This window comes from Ambystoma mexicanum, chromosome 11, assembly GCF_040938575.1.
Source record: "Ambystoma mexicanum isolate Mex_15411 chromosome 11, UKY_AmexF1_1, whole genome shotgun sequence".
Taxonomy (NCBI): Eukaryota; Metazoa; Chordata; class Amphibia; order Caudata; family Ambystomatidae; genus Ambystoma; species Ambystoma mexicanum.
Window position 1 is genome coordinate 370,413,678 of NC_090934.1, and position 21,879 is coordinate 370,435,556.

The window sequence follows — 21,879 nt, forward strand, 5'->3', positions numbered from 1 at the left end:
TAACCAGATGTTTGACTCAACTATTGTGCACACTTGGATCACATTTCCATGCTGGGTTCTCTGATGCTTAGATTCGTAGAGTGATGTTATGTACATGTGTTCAGATGTGATGGGTGACTCCGGCATTGTAAGGTGATGGGCAGATCTGCATCAAGCAGACACAGATCACAGCAAAGATGTGACCTCTGTGCACAGCACGAGATGGGCCCATCGTGTGCATGGGACTAGAAAGGGTACATCGGGCGGTGGAGGTACTCGCATCCTCATGTTGCAATTGCATGTAGTACTACCCCATAGCTAGGGTGTACATTAAGATAGGCAGGGCATGTTTTTGCCTGAAATGGCATGGTGCAATATTCAAGTTTCCAGAGTAAGCTACATGCATTGGCAGTTGTGCTCGCCCAACTGCCTGGGACACTGTGGGCCTTGACGACCCCCCCCCCAATTACACAGAGGTCATGCATTGGCAGTTGTACTCACCTAACAGCCATGTGCTTTGTCCCGCATAACGTTCCATGTAGCTTGGCAATGTTGAGTTCCGCAATACCATCGAGTCATGTGTGGACGCCGGGAAATTTGCACAGCAATACGTGATGACTTGTTGGGCATCGCAGACCATCTGGACGTTCAGTGAATGGAATTACTTCCGAATGTGGTACACCGCCGCAATTGCATGACTGACAGTCAACTACATGTGCGTGCAATCCAATGCGCCTATGAAATTGGGCATGCTGGCAATGACATGGGCAGGGGTATTGGGTAGGGAAATGTGCTCTGATGCATGGCACAGCAGCGCATCCAGTACCTGGAGCAGTATCCTGGAAAAACAGGGTTGCGACAGCCCGTGCTGATAGGAAATGCAGTACGAAGACTACCTTGAGGAGGGGAGGATTTCAGTCTGGATGCTGATGCGGCTGCTGATGTCCTCTTCAATGAGGGGGATGATAGATATGATTGAGGCCCTGTCAAGCCGGTATAATGTATGTATTTGACTTGGGGTCAGGTTCCAGGGTGAGGCCCTGATGCAGAGTATTGCTGGCTGCCTACAGGTGGTACCTGCTGTACATTGATGTTTTGGATGGCCACCGGGTTCCTGATTTGCCTCCTGCGCCTACGCCGCCTCCTCCTCCTCCTCAGTGCTGCTTCAATCTGCACTGCTACTTGCAGGTTCCCTACCCCAATTGCTGCTAGGGTGGCTGACTGCATGGTTGTGTTGGAAGGTGGCTTGGGTGTGGGTGTGGCCCTTTTGTAGGCTCCCAGTGGCCTATGATGTGCAGCTGGCCTGATTGTGCACACCTGGGGCCTGTTGTAGCTCACTTGCCACTGTTTAATACCATGTCCACGGTGCCTGCGGTACTGGCCCGGTCTTCGCAGTGTTTAGGCCATAATCCTGGCGGTGTTTCAGTGTCCATGCTACTCGTAATGTGCCCCGTGTTTAGAGCATTGCCGGTGATTGGGGTTGCACCGCGGAGTTATCCCGCTGTTCACGTGCACGGAGCTACCGGGTGCATTGACACTGCGGGGGTCACTTTGCGGTGATGGTGTTTCTGCCATTGCGGGTCAGAATGAGCCAGTCCAGAAAACGGTGCTGGTACGGGTTTACGGGCACCGGCAAATCCGGACTGGCTAACTTGGAATGAGGCCCATGTCTTGGATGCCTTGACGGAGTTCCAGGAGCTGACTCTCTGCGGTGGTGGTTTGGTTTGGTGATTTAGACACACCAAAGACGGCCGTCTCAAATCCAGCAAAGTCATCAAGTAATGGGCTCTGTGATGACATGGTAGGTGTTGCCCAAGCCAATGCGTTTCCAACAAGATGTCCAATGATATAACCTATTTTGGCTTTATCAGTTGAAAAGTGAGTGGGACAGAGCATATACTTGATGGTACAGTGATTACAAAACTCTGTTAGCTTCTGGGGATCTCCATCATATTTCATGGCACTGGTCTGGCCGACGACGCTCTCAGTGTAATCAGCGGAAGTTGTTGTGGATAAAGCCCCCCGTAAAGTGGCATTTTCAGCTCGTAATGCTGCTATCTAAATGCGTAACTTCGTCTTTTACTTCCTGCAAGGCCTCCATCTCTGGGTCAGCAGATTCAGTCAGGCATTGCAATCCATCAAGATGAGCCCCCCCCCCGTGATTCTCGTTTACCTGGTTTCTGGCGCTACTGGCAATCAAGCGTAAATATTGGGAAGCATGTCCATCCGGACCTTACGATAGTGTAGTGTGGGAGTTCACAAGCCAGACGGCAGAAACCAGCAAGGGAAAGGAAGCAGTTCCCCAGCACGACGTAAGAAGATCCCCCATGCTTAACGTGATGCCAGGCAGGGCAAGCACTGAATGTGGAGGATCAGAGACAGAGGTTGGATGTTTTGCAGAGAAAGAAGAAGTAACAGAAACAGTACCTCACAACTAGGTAGAGGAAGTAGGAATAACACTGAGGTACAAGCTCCAGGCTGGCCAGACAGGAAGAGAAGGCAAGGGGACAAGCAAGGAAGCAGGCTCCAAGGTAACAAGTTAAGGAAGAGTTTAGAGCAGAGCTCAGCAGCATGATACCACAAACAAAAGAAATTGCAACACCCCAAGACTTGTGCTCGCGCTGCTTATTTGAAAGCTTGTGGACAATGGTGGGCAAACGCTTGTAAACCGGTTGTCCGTGGCAACAGTCAACACTAACCAGACCATGCATGCATGGAAAGCAGATGCAGGACCCCGGCGCGTGCGCACTGTGCCCAACATGGCAGCCCGTAGTGGAGGAGAGTGACCAAGCCGCAGATGTTGGCGCGGCCAATCCCGAGGATGCCAACAGGCCCGCCATGGAAGGGTAACGTGGCGGGCCCCATGGGTGAGCGCCCTGACACACCTAAAGAGAAAACAGGATGTTCTCCTGCCATGCCTTCTGTTCACTTAAAGGGAGGTGCCACAGAACGGAGTAGGGCTTAGCCTTTTTTAACTTCTGTTTGGACACCCTGTATGAGGTCCATTCAGTATAGTGAGAGAGGGATGGGAGGGCAGCCCCTCATCCCCCACATGAGATGTGGTAGACTATGTACTTGGCCTTCAATCTAGAATGACAAAGTACATGGAACAGTCGACACCAAATCCAAAGGCCAGTCAGGAGCTGATGAAGCACTGGCAGCACCAGAAGGCCACAGTGACAGTTTATTCTCCAAGCCAGTGGGTGTGTATTATGGAACCGGTCTAACCCGTTGCCCTTCAGGAAGACTGTCCTGGGCTTTGCTGTGAGCTTGATAATGTCAGTGAGGTAAATGATCTCATTGATCTGAAAGGACCCACACAGATGTGCAAGGTCTTTTATGTCAACTAGCTAAAACCCCATTATAGCAGGGATGACTTGGTCATGGCGTTAGTGACAGATGGAGGGACTGAGAAGGTCACCAATCCCCTTCCAGACTGCCTGCAGACCGAAGACACAGATGGGTCATTTGAAGGTGTCTTCCTTGTGATGGATCTGTCTGAACAATAATGCTGGTCTGTTTTTGCTGACGTCAAGTCACGCAGTTCGGTGCACCCACGATGTGGACACTGGAGACAGAAAGCTGGTGAAGAGCAGGATTCACTGGATGTCCGATAAGGTCAGGGACACCATCAAGGAGGATGTTTCCAAGATGTTGTACCTAGAAGTGATACAGCCATCCCACAGCCTCTGGGCTAGCCCCTTGGGTCTGGTCCCTAAAATGACCAGTGGCGGGAAAACTGAAGTCTGCTTTTGTGTGGACTACAGAGGGCTCAATTCTGTCTCAAAGACAGATGCTTACCCCATTACTTGGGCAGATGAGGTAATTGACAAGCTCGGCACTGCCAAGGTCATTAGTACCTTTGATCTCACGGTAGGGTACTGGCACATCTGCTTGACAAATGGCACTAGAGAGATGTCAGCATTCTCCACCCTAGAAGGACATTACCAGTTTACTGTGATGCCCTTCGGATTGAAGAATGCCCTAACCATTTTTCAAAGGATGGTTAAGCAGGTTTTTTTCTGGACTGGAAAACTTCAGTTTCGCCTATTTAGACGGCATTGCTGTGTTCAGCCACACTTGGTAGGATCACTTATCCCACATGAAACAAGTGTTTCAGGTGCTGCAGAACACAGGTCTGGCTAACAAGGCCACAAAGAGCCAGATAGTACAGGGCACATTGACTTACCTAGGCCTAGGTGGAGGTAAGAAGCAACCTCTGGAAGCTAAAGTACAGGCTGTGAAGGATTGGGACATCCCCGCGACACAGATACAGGTGAGAGCCTTTCTAGGTCTCACCGGGTACTACCGGCCATTCATCAAGGGCTATGGGGTCATTGCGATGCCCCTGAATGATGTAACTTTGAACAAAATGCCTACGAAGGTAACTTGGACCCCTGCTGTCAAACCTCCTTTCAGGATTTGAACGATTGACTGTATAGGGCCCCAGTTCTGAAAGTACCAGACTATGATAAGGAGTTTATTATCCAGACAGACGCCTGTGATTTTGGGAATGGAGCAGTGCTAGTGCATCAGAGCAACCTGTTGCCTATGTTAGCATTCAATTGACAAAAAAAGATAGGAACTAGACCATCGTTGGAAAAGAAGCTTATGCAGTCATGTGGACAGGGAAGATGCCTTACATCTTTGGGTCACACTTCAATATCCAAACAGAACACCAGCCTCTTAGGTGGTTAATGGCCATACAAGGGGAGAACCCTAAGCTTTTGCTTGGGCCATATCCCTACAGGAAATAGATATGGACATCCAGCACAAGCCAGGCTCCCAGCATGGAAATGCAGATGGGTTAAGCCAGTACTTTCGCCTAGATGACAAACCAGACCCTCAGTAGAGTGGTGGTTCACATGTTGAGGCTGGGGGACATGTGAGAAATTCAACCATCCGCATAGTGGGCATGCGCTCGCCTCATCTTTTTGAGATTATTAATTAAATGGAATGATATATGATATGTCATTTATAATTTGTCTATACACAAGTGTTTCAAGGCGTGACAAGACAAGGTAGGGAAGACAGAGGGAGGACAAGACAAACAATCTTTCTAGGCCATGTGTCATTCAGATCGTACAAGTGCAGGAGGGAAGGGAGAGAGGGAATTGCCAGGGAGAGGGAAGTGGAAAGTGCAATCAGGGCAGCAATTGATCTGAGTAAGTGCAGCCTGGGCAGCACGGCTCTAAGTAAGTGCAAGGAGGCAGGGCACTGTATACAGTTATAGCCCATAAGTGCATGGTGGACCCGGAGGCAGTGCAGTGGAGACTGATCATAGAGGAACCTGGTACCCAGTGAGGCTCTGAGGGTAGTCAGGTAACCAGTCGGCACAGCCGACAGGTAGGTCAGTAGGGCAGGGAGATAGAGAAAGCAGAGGAGAAAAGGAAGATCTTGAGCTGCTTCCGGAACTTCAGGTGGTCTGGCTCAAGTTTGAGAGGGGCAGGGAGACCATTCCAGAGGGAGGCACCTGCATAGGAGAGAGATCTACTCCCCACCCTCTGCCTGGAGAAACGTCTGACCCTTAGAGAGTTGGAGGTAGCAGAACAAAGGGCTCGGGAAGGAAGGTATTTTGGAAGAGAGCGTTGGATGTAATGGGGGCCCCAGCCCCAGAAAGTCTTATGGACAATACAGAGGGTCTTGAACTTGATCCTTGCAGCCACCAGGAGCCAGTGTAGACAGTTCAGGGCTGGAGAGATACGTTTGCAGTCCTGTTCTGGATTAGTTGAAGAGGGCGGAGAGTAGAGGAAGGCAAATTGAGAAAGAGGCTGTTGCAGTCGTCCAGCCTAGAGAGAACCAGGGCTCTGGAGACTGAGCTTCTGGGGGAAAGTGAGAAAAGGAGGAAGTGGGCCTTCTTGGCAAGGTCTGTGATGTGAGGAGAGAAGGAGAGAATGGAGTCGATGACACCAAGGTTTTTTTGCCTCACAGGAAGGTGAAGGAAGAGGGCCCAAGGCAGACAGACAGGGTGAGAGAGGGGAAAGCGGGAGCAGGGGTCCCAATGAGAAGGATCTCCATCTGGCATTAAGGTAGAGATTGTTGGTGGTGCACCAATCCTGAATCACTGATAGACAGTCAGCAATGAGTGAGAGAGGAGAGGAGGCTGAGGGGAGCCTGGAAGAGAAATGAGCGCCATCCACATAACACTTAAAGTTAGAGGCAAAGGTAGAAGTCAGGTGGGCCAAAGGGGCCAAGTACACATTGAAGAGCCAGGGTAAGAGGGTAGAGCCCTGGGGAACACCACCTTTGGAGAGAGAGGTGGTGGAGAGAAAGGACCCAAATTGGACTTGGGACGGCCAGTCCAGAGAGAAGGAGGTCAACCTCTACAAGGCCTGATCTGTGATGCCTAGGTTCTCACAGAGTCGATTGATCAGGATGGCATGATTGACTGTGTCAAAAGCGGAGAAAAGGTCTAGGAGGATGAGGACAGAAGGAAGACTGGAGTCAAGATTAGAAAGCAGATCTTCACAAGTGTTCAGGAGAGCAGTTTCCATGCCTCTGGTTGCTCTGAAGCCAGACTGATGATAATGGAGGTAACCAACCAATTCAGTGTGGAGAGTAAGCTGGGAGATGGCCAGATCTTCTTGGAGTTTGCCCAGGAAAGGAGTGATAGAGATCAGGTGGTAGTTTGCCGGGCAGGTAAGATCGGCTAAAGGTTTTTTAAGGAGGGGTGCACAAGGGAGTGCTTGAGGAGAAAGGGGAAAGATCCAGTGGTGAAACAGTAATTGCAGAAATCAGCCAAAGCTTGAGCGAGGGTGTCAATGTGGTCCTTGAAGGTTCTGGAGAAGCAGGGGAACACCTGTTTGGATGATACTTTCATAGATCGTACTTGTCTAGAAACATTGTCAGTTGCTGTTGGAGAGAAAGAGGAGAAAGGAGGAGGAGAGGGAGAGGTGGCCATAGGGGGACTGAGAGTGGGAGGGAAGGAGGAGAGAAAGGATAGGATGTCCTGAGTTTTAGTGGTGAAATGAGAAGCCAGAGCCATACAGAGGGCCTCAGAGGGAACAGGAGATCTGGAGACTGCAGAGGATTGGTCAGCTCCTTGCAGATTTTGGCTGTGTTGTTATAGGCTGCAGAGACGTGGGCTTGGATGTGGATTCTCTTCCTGGACAGAACAGAGTCTGTATTGCCTTTGTTGCAGGTGGTAGGTCAGTTTGTCAGAGGATGCACCTAAAGTCCTCCACTTCCTCTCAGCCACACTGCACTTGCATTTCAGGGTGGAAAGGTCAGAGTCATTCCAAGAGTTGCACTTGGAGGTAGGTTTCAGGCAGATTCTCATGGCAGGGGCAAAGATGTCCAGAGTGTTGATGATAGCAAGATGCAGGTTACAGAGGACTGTGTCAGAGTGTGGGTCAGCCACAGGAGTAGAAGGAGCAGAGAAAGTAGAGGCAAAGGCTTCCACTGACACGCTTCATGGGCCGAATGACCGAGAAGGTAGGTAGCAGTGCTGGGATAGGCTTAGCCTTAGGGACAGAGAATTTCAGATCAGAGCAAAGCAGAAAGTGGCCAGTCCAAGAGAGAGGAGTGTTAGAGAGGGGGATATCGGAGTAGATGAGAACATCCAAGGTGTGTCTGGCAGATTGTGTCAGATCAGAGGGTAGAATGGAGTGAGAGAGTGTTGCAGAGGTTTCCAAAGAGCTCAGAGGAGGGATCAGAAGCCTCCAGGTTGATTTTGAGGAGGATATGTTGAGAAGTGCAGGCAAAAAGAGAAGAGGAGAGGTCAGCCCACTTTGAGCGGAAGAGGGCCACCTGGCCAGATGGGCTGTAGATGGTGGCCACAGTTAGAGAGAGGCCAGGAGAGATAGAGAGCCTGCAGACCAGGCATGCATTCAAAGGCAGAGTAGGCCTGTGAAGGAATGACAGAAGCAGGGACACACTCTGGAAAGTTGAGAGCGACTCCACCTCCAGTTGGGTTGATTCTAGGCTTCGAGAGGATCTTATAACCATCAGGAAGGAGAGTATCAAAACCTGTGGCAAAGCTGACCATGAAACCATGTCCCGGTAAGAGCAAGGACATCGAGGTCAAGTTCTTCGAGGAGTTGGCAGATGTCAGAAGAGTGTATGACAGCAGAGTGATAGTTGAGAATAGCGACATGGAGCAGGTTGTCACTTTTGAAAGACTTCGGGGGTAGGGTATAGGCTTGAGCCACACCCAGCAGATGTGGTACAGAGGCCAGAGAGTGAGTAGAGGTGGTAGCAGGAGGTGACATATTAGCCAGAGAGGCAGAGGAAGGTGCCAGAGAAGTGGCAGAAGAAGGAGCAGACAGAGAGGTGCTAGTAGGAGTTGAAAAGATGCATGAGACACCTTTCAAAAAGGTAGAGATTGGGCTGAGGGCCCTGGTCCAAGATTGTGCCATTCAGGGAGACATTAATGATGATCTTAGAGGAGTGGAAGGAGGCCTAGAGGACCTCCCACCAAATGCCACCATTAATGGGAGAGGAAGAGTTAGGAGAGAGAGCTGAGACCATATGAGTGCTCCATAGGTCTGGTGAGGGAATGACAGAGGATGTCGATGAGAGTGTCTGGAGGAATCACTGATGTAGGGATCAGCGATAGGGAGGCCTGGGTTGGAGACCAGGATGTCTCGCTTGAACTTCTTCCTCCAAGACTTAGTGAGAGGGATAGGATAGGAGATAGAGTAGCAGTTAGGGAAGATGGGAGAAACAGAAAGCCCCATAGAAGGTGCTAGAAGGAAAGTAGGAGGGGAGAGAGATAGAGAGAGAGAGAGAGAGAGAGAGAGAGAGAGAGAGAGAGAGAGAGGGAGAGAGAGAGAACGCACAGCCAGCACTGCCAATGCAGGGTGCGCCGGGGGGGGGAGCGGTTATACAATAGGGTACACAACAGTGGAGCAGACAGGTGATACACAACAGTACCCCCAGCTGGGTGGGTGCCAAGAGGGTGGGAGAGAGCCTAATGGGAAGCAGTTCACAGTACAACAGTAACCACAATGTAAAAGTCACCCAGCCAATGTAAAACACAGCAGCAGTGCAAAACCGACCAGATTCAACTTTCCTAAAAAGAGGGGGAAAGGTCTAGTTGTAAACACAGCAGCAGTGCAAATGCAACTTCCCTGGGGAAATGAGAAGGGCGGCTAAGCAAGAACTATTGGCTGAGGTGCAGCAGGTGATGAGATAGGTAAAGTATGTATCATTTGAGGGTCAGTTAGTGGAGTGCAGTGAATACTGCCCCCATAACCGCAACTTAGCTGGTTCATAGCAGCAGGTTGAAGGCTATAGGCTCCATGCTCCCTGGCTGACACCGGCAGACACTATCTGGAGCTACTTCAACTGGAGCTGTCCTTAGCCTCTGGGTCCTTTGCTGAGGGGGCTGCCAAGGCAGGGGCTGCCTCGTGGTGGCAGATTGTAAGTGCCTGGTGGCCAATGGGAGCATGGTGGGTGGAAGGGTGGAGGGGAAGCAGGGACAAGGGAAGGGGGGACAGGAACACACATGCTGCAGCAACAACAGAAATAATTTTAAAAGCACTTTCTGTGCCAAAAGTCCCCCCGAACTCACCCCAGCACTGGAGAGTGAAAAAATGTTCCGGTGGGCCGGAAGTTAGGAAAACCTTCCCAGAAGGTCATACCAGTGACCAATGCATGCACTGTGTGTGGGAGGGAGGAGGGGAAGGATAGAACAAGGAAGCAGAGAAAGGGGGAGGGGGGTCAGGACCACACACACTGCAGCGCCAACAAGATTTACAATTTTAAAGCACTTTCAGTGCCTAAAGTAACCACAAACTCACCCCAGCACCGGAGAGTGAAGAATGGTTCTTGTGGTTGAGAGTTAGGAAGACCCTCCCAGAAGGTCGGGCCAGTGGACAATGGGAGCGCAGTGGGCAGGTGGAAGGGGCAGAGAACAAGGAAAGAGGGCCAAGGGGAGGGGGAGCCAGAACACACACACTGCGGTGCCAACAAAAATTACAATTTTAAAGCATGTTCAGTGCTTAAAGTCACCACAAACTCACCCCAGCAGCAGTGAATCAAGAATGATGCTGAGGGCTGAGAGTTTGGTGAACCATCATAGAAGGTCAGGCCAGTGGCTAACGGGAGCGCAGTAGGCGGAAGGAAGCAGGGGAAGAGAGAACAAGGAAGCCTGGACAAGGGGAGGGGTAACGGGAAGACACGCACTGCATCACCAACAATAATTACAATTTTAAAGCACTTTCAGTGCCATTAGTCACCAGAAACTCACCCCAGTACCGGAGAGTGATGAATGGTGCTGGAGGCAGAGAGTTAGGTGAACCCTCGCAGGAGGTCGGGCCAGTGGCCGGTTGGAGCACAGGAGGGAGGAGAAAAGTAGAGAACAAGGAAGCAGGGGCAATGATGGTAGACCAACCTCAGGAAAATGTGTGGGGCTAATCCACACCCATGTTCCTATGCTCACACCACAACAAACCCATAGACCCATGTACTTTGGGCAGACATAGCCTACAGGCACATTCTGCCCTGTCATATTTGCTTGGACTGTGACAGCCCGGAGTGCACCATGTCATCTCCGGGAAGGGGGAGGTCCAACCTTCCCCCTGCCATGGCCATCCTGATTAGCGAACACAGGCTCCATTGATCCGCCCTGCAGCTGGTGGAAGCAATTAACATATCAATAGAAGGTATTTCAAATAAGGCCCGCGTGGGGCCTCACTGCAGAGATTAACAAAGGAGACAGGTAACCCAACAACCTTTCATATGTAACTTTGTCAACCTGAAGCCAGCTCCCGCCCTTAGTATCAATGACAGTGAGCTGTCCTGTCTTCGACTGTTTGTTTACAGTAAGCCACCCCGGTAGGGGGACCCCATTCATAAGGTATAAGAATGTGGGTTGCAGGAGCCAGAGAGGCTGATCTCGTCGCAGCTTCAAGGGAGACCTGCTGCTTTAATCAGGAACCATAGAGAGATCCATTAACCAGAAAGACTCTTTGATCAACAACAGACCAGAAGATGGGTGGGACTTAGTATCACAAGTCTTCACCCCTTTACCTTTCCTGTTGCTGGTTATGACCTCACACATACAGGAGATTGTTGGGCGAGAACCCAGGATTGGTTCATGAAGGTAGGCTTAGCCTACACCAATCACTGTGACCCGCTTGTCTTTAAAATAAAGCTGAGCCCCTCTTGTGGCAGATCACCTGAAGAGTACACATGAGTTCAGTAAGAAGAACTCAACCGTGGACCTTGGCTGAAGGTACAGTCTGCCTTACATCTTCTGCCAGTGAAGGAAGGCCGTATATTAAAAGACGGAAGCAAGAGCCCTCCCCAAAACATCTCCCAGGTAACAGAGAAACAGAACTTGGAGGACCCTCCAGCCGCTCCAGAACCAGTGACCAGCCAGCACACAGTGTGCCCTTCTAGGCTCTGCAGCAAGCTTTCTAGATAGGAAGTGCCAGAAGGTCTCTGACCCTACAGCCAAGGACAAGGAAGCTGCCTGCAACACATTCCACAGCTCTTGGCCATCTGCCTTAAAGGACAACACAAGCCCATTGAAGAAACTGGGAGAAGTTCTTCGACAAGCATCTACCGACGTCCACCTTAAAGGACATTTTTGAGCCTTGGCCATCTGCCTTAAAGGACAACAAGCCCATTGAAGAAGCTGGGAGAAGTTCTTCGACAAGTATCTACCGACGTCCACCTTAAAAGGACATTTTTGAGGCAGTCGAGTTCCTCGATCTTCCAACTTACTGCAACGCTGACCATTGTCAAGCCGCAGTTGCTTAAAGACATCCGAGATGTCTCGACCAGTGCTTCAGGCCAACCAAACAGCACTGAGACAACAATTCCTGACCCCAAGCCGCTGTGTAGGCCAGCCTGCAGCGGTTTGTTCAGCTTCGCTCGCCAAACCATCTTGCCGCCTGATACCCGCAGCTGACTCCTGTCTTGAACTCTGCCACAGAAGCCTCCGAAAAGCCGACTCCTATAGACATTTTAAGACCCATTGCTCTCTTTGTGCTGAAGCCAAGAAACCTTAAACTGTTGTGGTTATTAATCATACCACCTACCCACTTTTCAGTATCCAGAGTGCATCCCTTTTTCTTCTTTGAAACCGTCTGTCCTCTGGATTCCTTTACAGGATGGGTTGTATTTCGTAGTGTTGCTGGAACTGTCTGTTCTGTTGTGATATAAATAAAGTAGATATTTTTGATACAACCTCGACTAGTCAGTTCCTTTTATCATTGGGTAATAATTGTATTTTTGCTGTGTTGCAACTAACCAACGATTCACAACCTTTTGGCGATAAGCCTGCTGTTCCATACACGTTATCAAACATGGACAAGTAAGTTTATAATGTGCTTGTTATTCCAATCTGTTTGGAAGCCTTCTGGAGTATTAGAGGTGTGGGGTTGATTAATGGTTTGGAAACCGATATTCACCCCTGGAACACTGGTACCCCCAAAAGTTGCTTTGTCACACTCTCTAAAAAACACAATTGTCTTTTAAAAATAAAAATGTAAAAATCCAATAAAAAAACAAGACATCATCCTTTATTAAACACAATTGTCCTTTGTTATTTAATTTCAGCTGAAATTCTGCAATGTTGACATATATGTGAAATAGACATGAGATTGTTTTATTTTTATAAACATTCTTAAAATCTAACCACCAAACTTCAATAAAATAACAGCTCCATTGTAGTTAGTACAAGTACAAAACACAATGCTTACAGAAAACATATGGAAAGTGTAACAGTAGAAAGATTATATGAACCTATACCTTCTCAAATTCCCAAACAATATCAAGTTGGTGATTCCTTGTCACTTCCAACTTTACCAAATAGTGATCCAGAATATGCCTATTCTTTTTTGGACTGCTTAAAATATTGAACAATATTTGCAGTAGGAGAAACGAATGCTGTACTTGCCTGCAAACATTTGAGTATTATCAATTAAGACATACTTTAAAAAGGTAAATATGTATTAAACCATGTTTTTATAATATACCATACATATATACATATTTTCACTTACTAAGTTCAAATAAATAGGGTAAGCAAACAAAGTTATTTTTGGTGTATGCTTTACTTACCCTTTTTGTAGCATGGTAAATGTAGTCTTAGTTAAGCTTGGTAGGGCTTCAATATGCTTATTCTCACCATGATATTGTGGGATACTCTAGTCTGATCAAGATGGAGCAAATGGCATGTGTTGGGTCCTTAAGCACTCTGCCCAGAAGTACAAGCCAAGGGCTTGGTCAATGAAAATAATTAAAATAAATTTAATTAAAAAAATAATAGAAACTCCGTTATGGAAGCCACCAGTTTCAAAGGTTGAGCCATCACTCTCCCACCAGAAAAATAATGTTTCTCCCTCTGGCCAAGAGAGAAGGTCTCTTAATCAAAGGAGGGATGGTATCTAATAATGAAACAGCAATTTGTCCCTGGGCAGAGTGAATGAAGGTATGAGGGGCGGAGTCCTTGGCCTTTGAAGACCCAGGGCCTTGTCCTATAAAAGAGCAGCCATTTAATCTTGTACTAAGTCACCCCAAGAGCAGCAGAATTGGGGGTCTGAAGCAGAGTGTGCATATGTGTGTGATTTTTGCTATGTGCCAATACTGAGCTTTATTTTCTATGCCACGCCCTGCTGATTTGAAGTGCTACACTGAATTAGGTTTGGTATGCTACACTGTGTTAAGTTATGCTACGCCATGTCAGGGTTTAAGCTGTAGAAACGTGTAGAGGAGCAGCCGAATACCTTTACAGGAAGTCCTGCCCCTATTTTGCCTATATGCTGGAAACCAAAAATTGCGACATGTGCAACGCCAGTAATGGTACCTATACCATGAAGAATCTTTGAGACAAGGTATCCACTAAGAAAGCCCTATAAGAAGTACCCCCGAAAGACTGCTGGACTCCTAAGAGAAGCACCTGAAGAAGTGTCAAAATGTAAAAAAGGAGAAGTTGGTGACGTCACGAGGAATGAGTGTGACGTACTGAGAAGTATGACCAGAGAAGACAATGCAAAGGTGTTATAGCATCTGATGGCGAGGGAAAGAATCAAGAAGGCTTTCATGTGTGGAATGAACATTGCACATGTGAAGAGCACTGCAGAAAACACAAGCTGTTTCACAATTGTACAGACGTTACAACGCAAGTAGACTAACATAGTAATTCATAGAATTTCGCAGAAAAGTGTCGCAAGCGGCTGGCGCAGAGTGTCCGCGTGCGATTGACTGCGCCAGGCATGTGCGCTAAAACCGATTTCCGCGCACAGCGTTTTCATGGATTTTAGGCTTCCAAACCAGCCGTGGCGCAGAGAATCGCAGCGACCCTGCAGCAGCGCCAGTAACGCCCCCAAGAACGCCCTCGCGCAAGGAAAAGCCATCAAAATCGCTAAATCATCGCAAAGGGCTGCGCTAACCCTGGACCAGTTCAGCGGGCTGGCAAACAGCAAACGCCAAGCGGGGAACGTGTATTGCAGGGGTGCGCGGGAAGTTCCACACGCGACTGGCCCCGTGCAAGCAGGGTACGTGTATTTCAGGGGTGCGCGGGAAGTTCCACACGCGATTTCAGCAGGGTACGTGTATTTCAGGGGTGCGCGGGAAGTTCCACACACGATTTCAGCAGGGTACGTGTATTTCAGGGGTGCGCGGGAAGTTCCACACGTGATTTCAGCAGGGTACGTGCATTTCAGGGGTGCGCGGGAAGTTCCACACGCGAATGGACCAGTGCGAGCAGGGTACGTGTATTCCATGGGTGCGTGGGAAGTTCCACACGCGATTCCATCAGGGTACGTGTATTTCAGGGGTGCGCGGGAAGTACCACACGCGATTGTCCCAGTGCGAGCAGGGTACGTGTATTTCAGGGGTGCGCGGGAAGTTCCACACGCGATTGTCCCAGTGCGAGCAGGGTACGTGTATTTCAGGGGTGCGCGGGAAGTTGCACACGCGATTTCAGCAGGGAATGTGTATTTCAGGGGTTCTGGGGAGTACTACACGTGAATTGGCCGTGTGGGTCCTCCCAGGTGTACGCTCCACAACCTCCACGGCCCCTGCAGGCAGCCCACACCACGGGGGACAACCCTGCACCCCTGCTCATGTCCCGCAGGCAGCCTATCCACCATGGGCATGCCCCCCAGCCAACCCACATGTCACCTTGCACTACTGATCAACAATGCATGTCTCCCACCACCCCCACCCCCCAGCACTGTGGGGCACCTGCCAGCAGGCCCCCACTCATGTCCAACTCATGTTTCCCACCACCCCCACCCCCCTGCACCGTGGGGCACCTGCCAGCAGGCCCCCACCCATGTCCAACTCATGTACCCCTGCACCCCCACACCCCAGCATTGTGGGGCACCCTCCACCAGGCCCCCACTCATGTCTCCCACCACCCCCACCCCCCAGCAGTGCAGGGGCAGCCTCCACAAGGCCCCCACTCATGTCTCCCACCACCCCCACCCCCCAGCAGTGCAGGGGCAGCCTCCACCAGGCCCCCACTCATGTCTCCCACCACCCCCACCCCCCAGCATCCAGGGGCACCCTCCACCAGGCGCCCACCCATGTCTCCCACCACCCCCACCCCCCAGCCACTAGGGGCACCCTCCACCAGGCCCCCACTCATGTCTCCCACCACCCCCACCCCCCAGCAGTGCAGGGGCACCCTCCACCAGGCCCCCACTCATGTCTCCCACCACCCCCACCCCCCAGCACTGTGGGGCACCTGCCAGCAGGCCCCCACTCATGTCCAACTCATGTTTCCCACCACCCCCAGCCCCCTGCACCGTGGGGCACCTGCCAGCAGGCCCCCACCCATGTCCAACTCATGTACCCCTGCACCCCCACCCCCCAGCATTGAGGGGCACCCTCCACCAGGCCCCCACTCATGTCTCCCACCACCCCCACCCCCCAGCAGTGCAGGGGCAGCCTCCACCAGGCCCCCACTCATGTCTCCCACCACCCCCACCCCCCAGCAGTGCAGGGGCAGCCTCCACCAGGCCCCCACTCATGTCTCCCACCACCCCCACCCCCCAGCAGTGCAGGGGCAGCCTCCACCAGGCCCCCACTCATGTCTCCCACCACCCCCACCCCCCAGCCACCATGGGCAGCCCCCACCAGGCCCCCACTCATGTCTCCCACCCCCCACCCCCCAGCAGTGCAGGGGCAGCCTCCACCAGGCCCCCACTCATGTCTCCCACCACCCCCACCCCCCTGCCACCATGGGCAGCCCCCACCAGGCCCCCACCCATGTCTCCCAATACCCCCACCCCCCAGCAGTGCAGGGGCAGCCTCCACCAGGCCCCCACTCATGTCTCCCACCACCCCCACCCCCCAGCAGTGCAGGGGCAGCCTCCACCAGGCCCCCACTCATGTCTCCCACCACCCCCACCCCCCAGCCACCATGGGCAGCCCCCACCAGGACCCACTCATGTCTCCCACCCCCCCACCCCCCAGCAGTGCAGGGGCAGCCTCCACCAGGCCCCCACTCATGTCTGCCACCACCCCCACCCCCCTGCCACCATGGGCAGCCCCCACCAGGCCCCCACCCATGTCTCCCACCACCCCCACCCCCCAGCAGTGCAGGGGCAGCCTCCACCAGGCCCCCACTCATGTCTCCCACCACCCCCACCCCCCAGCAGTGCAGGGGCAGCCTCCACCAGGCCCCCACTCATATCTCCCACCACCCCCCTGCCACCATGGGCAGCCCCCACCAGGCCCCCACTCATGTCTCCCACCACCCCCACCTCCCAGCAGTGCAGGGGCAGCCTCCACCAGGCCCCCACTCATGTCTCCCACCACCCCCACCCCCCAGCCACCATGGGCAGCCCCCACCAGGCCCCCACTCATGTTTCCCACCCCCCCACCCCCTAGCAGTGCAGGGGCAGCCTCCAGCAGGCCCCCACTCATGTCTCCCACCACCCCCACCCCCCTGCCACCATGGGCAGCCCCCACCAGGCCCCCACCCATGTCTCCCACCACCCCCACCCCCCAGCAGTGCAGGGGCAGCCTCCACCAGGCCCCCACTCATGTCTCCCACCACCCCCACCCCCCAGCACTGTGGGGCACCTGCCAGCAGGCCCCCGCTCATGTCCAACTCATGTTTCCCACCACCCCCACCCCCCTGCACCGTGGGGCACCTGCCAGCAGGCCCCCACCCATGTCCAACTCATGTACCCCTGCACCCCCACCCCCCAGCATTGTGGGGCACCCTCCACCAGGCCCCCACTCATGTCTCCCACCACCCCCACCCCCCAGCAGTGCAGGGGCAGCCTCCACCAGGCCCCCACTCATGTCTCCCACCACCCCCACCCCCCAGCCACCATGGGCAGCCCCCACCAGGCCCCCACTCATGTCTCCCACCCCCCCACCCCCCAGCAGTGCAGGGGCAGCCTCCACCAGGCCCCCACTCATGTCTCCCACCACCCCAACCCCCCTGCCACCATGGGCAGCCCCCACCAGGCCCCCACCCATGTCTCCCACCACCCCCACCCCCCAGCAGTGCAGGGGCAGCCTCCACCAGGCCCCCACTCATGTCTCCCACCACCCCCACCCCCCAGCAGTGCAGGGGCAGCCTCCACCAGGCCCCCACTCATGTCTCCCACCACCCCCACCCCCTGCCACCATGGGCAGCCCCCACCAGGCCCCCACTCATGTCTCCCACCACCCCCACCCCCCAGCAGTGCAGGGGCAGCCTCCACCAGGCCCCCACTCATGTCTCCCACCACCCCCACCCCCAAGCCACCATGGGCAGCCCCAACCAGGCCCCCACTCATGTCGTCCAACCCCCCCACCCCCCAGCAGTGCAGGGACAGCCTCCACCAGGCCCCCACTCATGTCTCCCACCACCCCCACCCCCCTGCCACCATGGGCAGCCCCCACCAGGCCCCCACTCATGTCTCCCACCACCCCCACCCCCCAGCAGTGCAGGGGCAGCCTCCACCAGGCCCCCACTCATGTCTCCCATCACCCCCACCCCCCAGCAGTGCAGGGGCACCCTCCACCAGGCCCCCACTCATGTCTCCCACCACCCCCACCCCCCAGCACTGTGGGGCACCTGCCAGCAGGCCCCCACCCATGTCCAACTCATGTACCCCTGCACCCCCACCCCCCAGCATTGTGGGGCACCCTCCACCAGGCCCCCACTCATGTCTCCTAACACCCCCACCCCCCAGCAGTGCAGGGGCAGCCTCCACCAGGCCCCCACTCATGTCTCCCACCACCCCCACCCCCCAGCAGTGCAGGGGCAGCCTCCACCAGGCCCCCACTCATGTCTCCCACCACCCCCACCCCCCAGCAGTGCAGGGGCAGCCTCCACCAGGCCCCCACTCATGTCTCCCACCACCCCCACCCCCCAGCCACCATGGGCAGCCCCCACCAGGCCCCCACTCATGTCTCCCACCCCCCCACCCCCCAGCAGTGCAGGGGCAGCCTCCACCAGGCCCCCACTCATGTCTCCCACCACCCCCACCCCCCTGCCACCATGGGCAGCCCCCACCAGGCCCCCACCCATGTCACCCACCACCCCCACCCCCCAGCAGTGCAGGGGCAGCCTCCACCAGGCCCCCACTCATGTCTCCCACCACCCCCACCCCCCAGCAGTGCAGGGGCAGCCTCCACCAGGCCCCCACTCATGTCTCCCACCACCCCCACCCCCCAGCCACCATGGGCAGCCCCCACCAGGCCCCCACTCATGTCTCCCACCCCCCCCCACCCCCCAGCAGTGCAGGGGCAGCCTCCACCAGGCCCCCACTCATGTCTCCCACCACCCCCACCCCCATGCCACCATGGGCAGCCCCCACCAGGCCCCCACCCATGTCTCCCACCACCCCCAACCCCCAGCAGTGCAGGGGCAGCCTCCACCAGGCCCCCACTCATGTCTCCCACCACCCCCACCCCCCAGCAGTGCAGGGGCACCCTCCACCAGGTCCTCACAATCCCCAATCATGTGCGTAATGGTCAGCCTCCACAGCCAAAAAGCCCTACCAAGTAACCCATTCACCCACATGGAAATGGAAATTACATGTTACACCCCCAATGTTCATGAAGCTAATGAACCCATGTCCGTCACACACAATGGTTGCAATTGAATGGGAAAACACCCAACATGACATGCATGAAACCAATGAGATGATACCACACAGTGAAGTATGAAAACAAAATTGTATTGAAAAAAATAAAGAATGCTAAAGAAAGGAAACAAACTACAATGGGAATGAGAAAAAATAAGGTGCATGTCCGTATTAAAAAAAAAAACTGCAAATCAGAATCCAAAAAAATGTCGTCCAAAGTCAAATGTAAAAAAATCTCTATGCAATAAAGAACTATGTTAAGAACTAACAAGGGTCCATGAGCCCAACTGAACAAAGGAAACCTACTAAAAAACCTAACTAAAAATCAACTATATACAAAAAGTGGAGCAGTGTCCGTCGACTCCAAATCATAATAAGAAACAAAGGAAACCTAAAACTAAAGAACTATATACAAAGGCGGCGGGCAAGTCCAGCGGCTCACTCCGTGGTGTCCCGGGCCAGGGCATCATCGAACTCCTGTTCGATGTCCCGGAGGCGGTCCAGTTCCATGGCCCCGAGGGTCTGCAGGGATGACGCCGTGTCCTCCTCCAACCCCCTGCGGATTGCCTCGAGGCACTCGGCCCGCCTCAGGGCCCTCCGCATGGAGTTCTCCGCCCTGACCATTGTGAGCCGCGCCTCTTCCGCCCGCCGCCGCTCCGCACCTATGGCGTGGCCCAACCGCTGCCACACGGAAGACACTCTCTGTCCTGGGTCCCCCTGCCCTCCGGCCGATGCCTGCCCCTCCGATGTGGAAAGCCCCGAGCCTTCATGTCTCCCACCATGTTGCTGCACTGCCTCTGCCCGTGCACTGCCTCCTGCTGCCTGCACATCCTCCGCCGGCTGGGGTGCAGTTGTTGATGTGGCCACCCCTGCTGGACCTCCGACTCCCGACTGTGGCAGGGATGCCTCCTCCACCAGCCTGGCCGCACCGTCAGAGGCAGCTCCACAGGGCACCCAGGTGACTGATGGGTGGGAAGATGGCACAGAGGACGACTGGCGCATAGGGGGTCCAGTTGAGGAGGGGGTCGGAGCAAGCCCCATCAGACGGAGGAATCCGGCCTGGGTGACCTGTCCCAGCAGGCTGACGTGGTCAACGAGCCATTCGAGATGACGTGCAGTCTCTCCATGAAAAGACTGCAGGTCACCTCGCATGGCCCGTTGACGCAACGCCACACCAGCCAGGACAGGCTCAACCCGGACCTGGATGGCTACGTCCGCAGGCAGAGGAAGGCCAGTTGACGTCAGCTCATCCCATGCCTGAAAACGGGTCTGGACGTAGGCATCCCTGCTGGTGCAAGATGATGCAGGGACAGGATCGGGGACAGGATTGCACACAGGCACCTCCGCGGCGGCCTGTGCTGCCTCCTGTCCCTGGTCCTGCACTGCACCACTAGCACCAGTGGGATCCCCACCTCCAGACCCCGTCTCTGGTGCTTGCACGGCCTCCTCCTCCACCAAACCCCCCACCAACCTGGATGACTCCATGCCATCTTCCCCTGTTGGGCCCTGTGGGGTCCCAGCTGCCCCTTCTGCTGCCGAGGAGTCCAACTGCAACCTCCGCCTCTTGGACCTCCCCGCGGCAGCTGCGGCCTGGGACGTGGCACCGGACTCCTCACTCCCCGACGAGATGACAACACGGGAGGGGAGCCGGCCTTGCGTCTCCGGCTGGCGGTCGGATCCCCGCCGCTGTGCTCCACAGCACCTTCTCCGCCCTCTTCATCAGTTGACGCTGCAGACAGGGAGAAACAAAACACAGGCATCAGGGCACTGTACAATGGACACATACACACATGACAGTTGCACATGAGTGACATTGGCAAACCTCAGACATGTCATCACAATCCCCAACACACATGTCATTGCAACTCGCACACATGAGCCATACCACAGCCATATCGCAACTGCCACCACCATCCATACACATACAACAGCATCAGCAGCCAAAGGGGAGCCAGACATCACATGCAACACAGGAAGTGCACCACACATGTACACACACCACCACACTTGCATGCATGTGTACACCTCTGCCAAGTGTCGCACTGTTCAGACGGCCATCCATGTCACATCTGCCAATCAGGCTTCCACATACCGCTGTCACATGCATCCATGTTGCATCACTGTTGCACCCTTGTCAAATACACACACATGCACATGTACACAGTGCTCATACATGCAGCTGAAAACAACATACATGCGTGACATCACGGACATGTCTACTTACATACACATTCATACAAACATGTGTGCACGCACAACTGCATTTGCCATGCAAGCCTACACACACAAGCACCATCCATGTCTCACACATTACAGCCCTCGCATGTGTCAGCCCCACGGCCCTGTACACCCCCACCCATACTCGACCCCATACAAACAGATGTGCAACCTGCACAATACCGAATAATCACCACACGCACTGCTCACAATCAGGATGCATGTACACTCACCGCTCGACTCCAGACGGGTCTGCTTCTCTAGGACCTGGACGTGGAGCGCTGGGGATATGCGTTCCAGGACCCCCATCTGTTCTTCCGACAAGTGGCCCCGGCGCCCCTTGGCATCCGCTGCCTTCAAGAGGCGCCGGGCCTTGTTCAGGGTCCTGGACCTGTAGTCCTCCCAGCGCTTCCTGACATGTTGTAAGTCCCGGACTGCCACCCCCTCCGCGTTGATGGCAGTCACGATGTCAGTCCAGATCCGAGTCCGTCCTTCCTTGTCGGCGCGGGAACTTCCGAAGAGGGCATCATACTGCCCCAGGACTTGCTCCACCAGGACACCAACTTCGGTGGCACTGAAGCTGGTGCCCCTCTGCCTCTCTGGCCGGGGGTTGTCAGTGGTCACAGATGGTGTTTGCCCCGACATGACAACCCCAGAGGCAGGAGTGGGTGGGCAACTGGGTCCTGGGGCT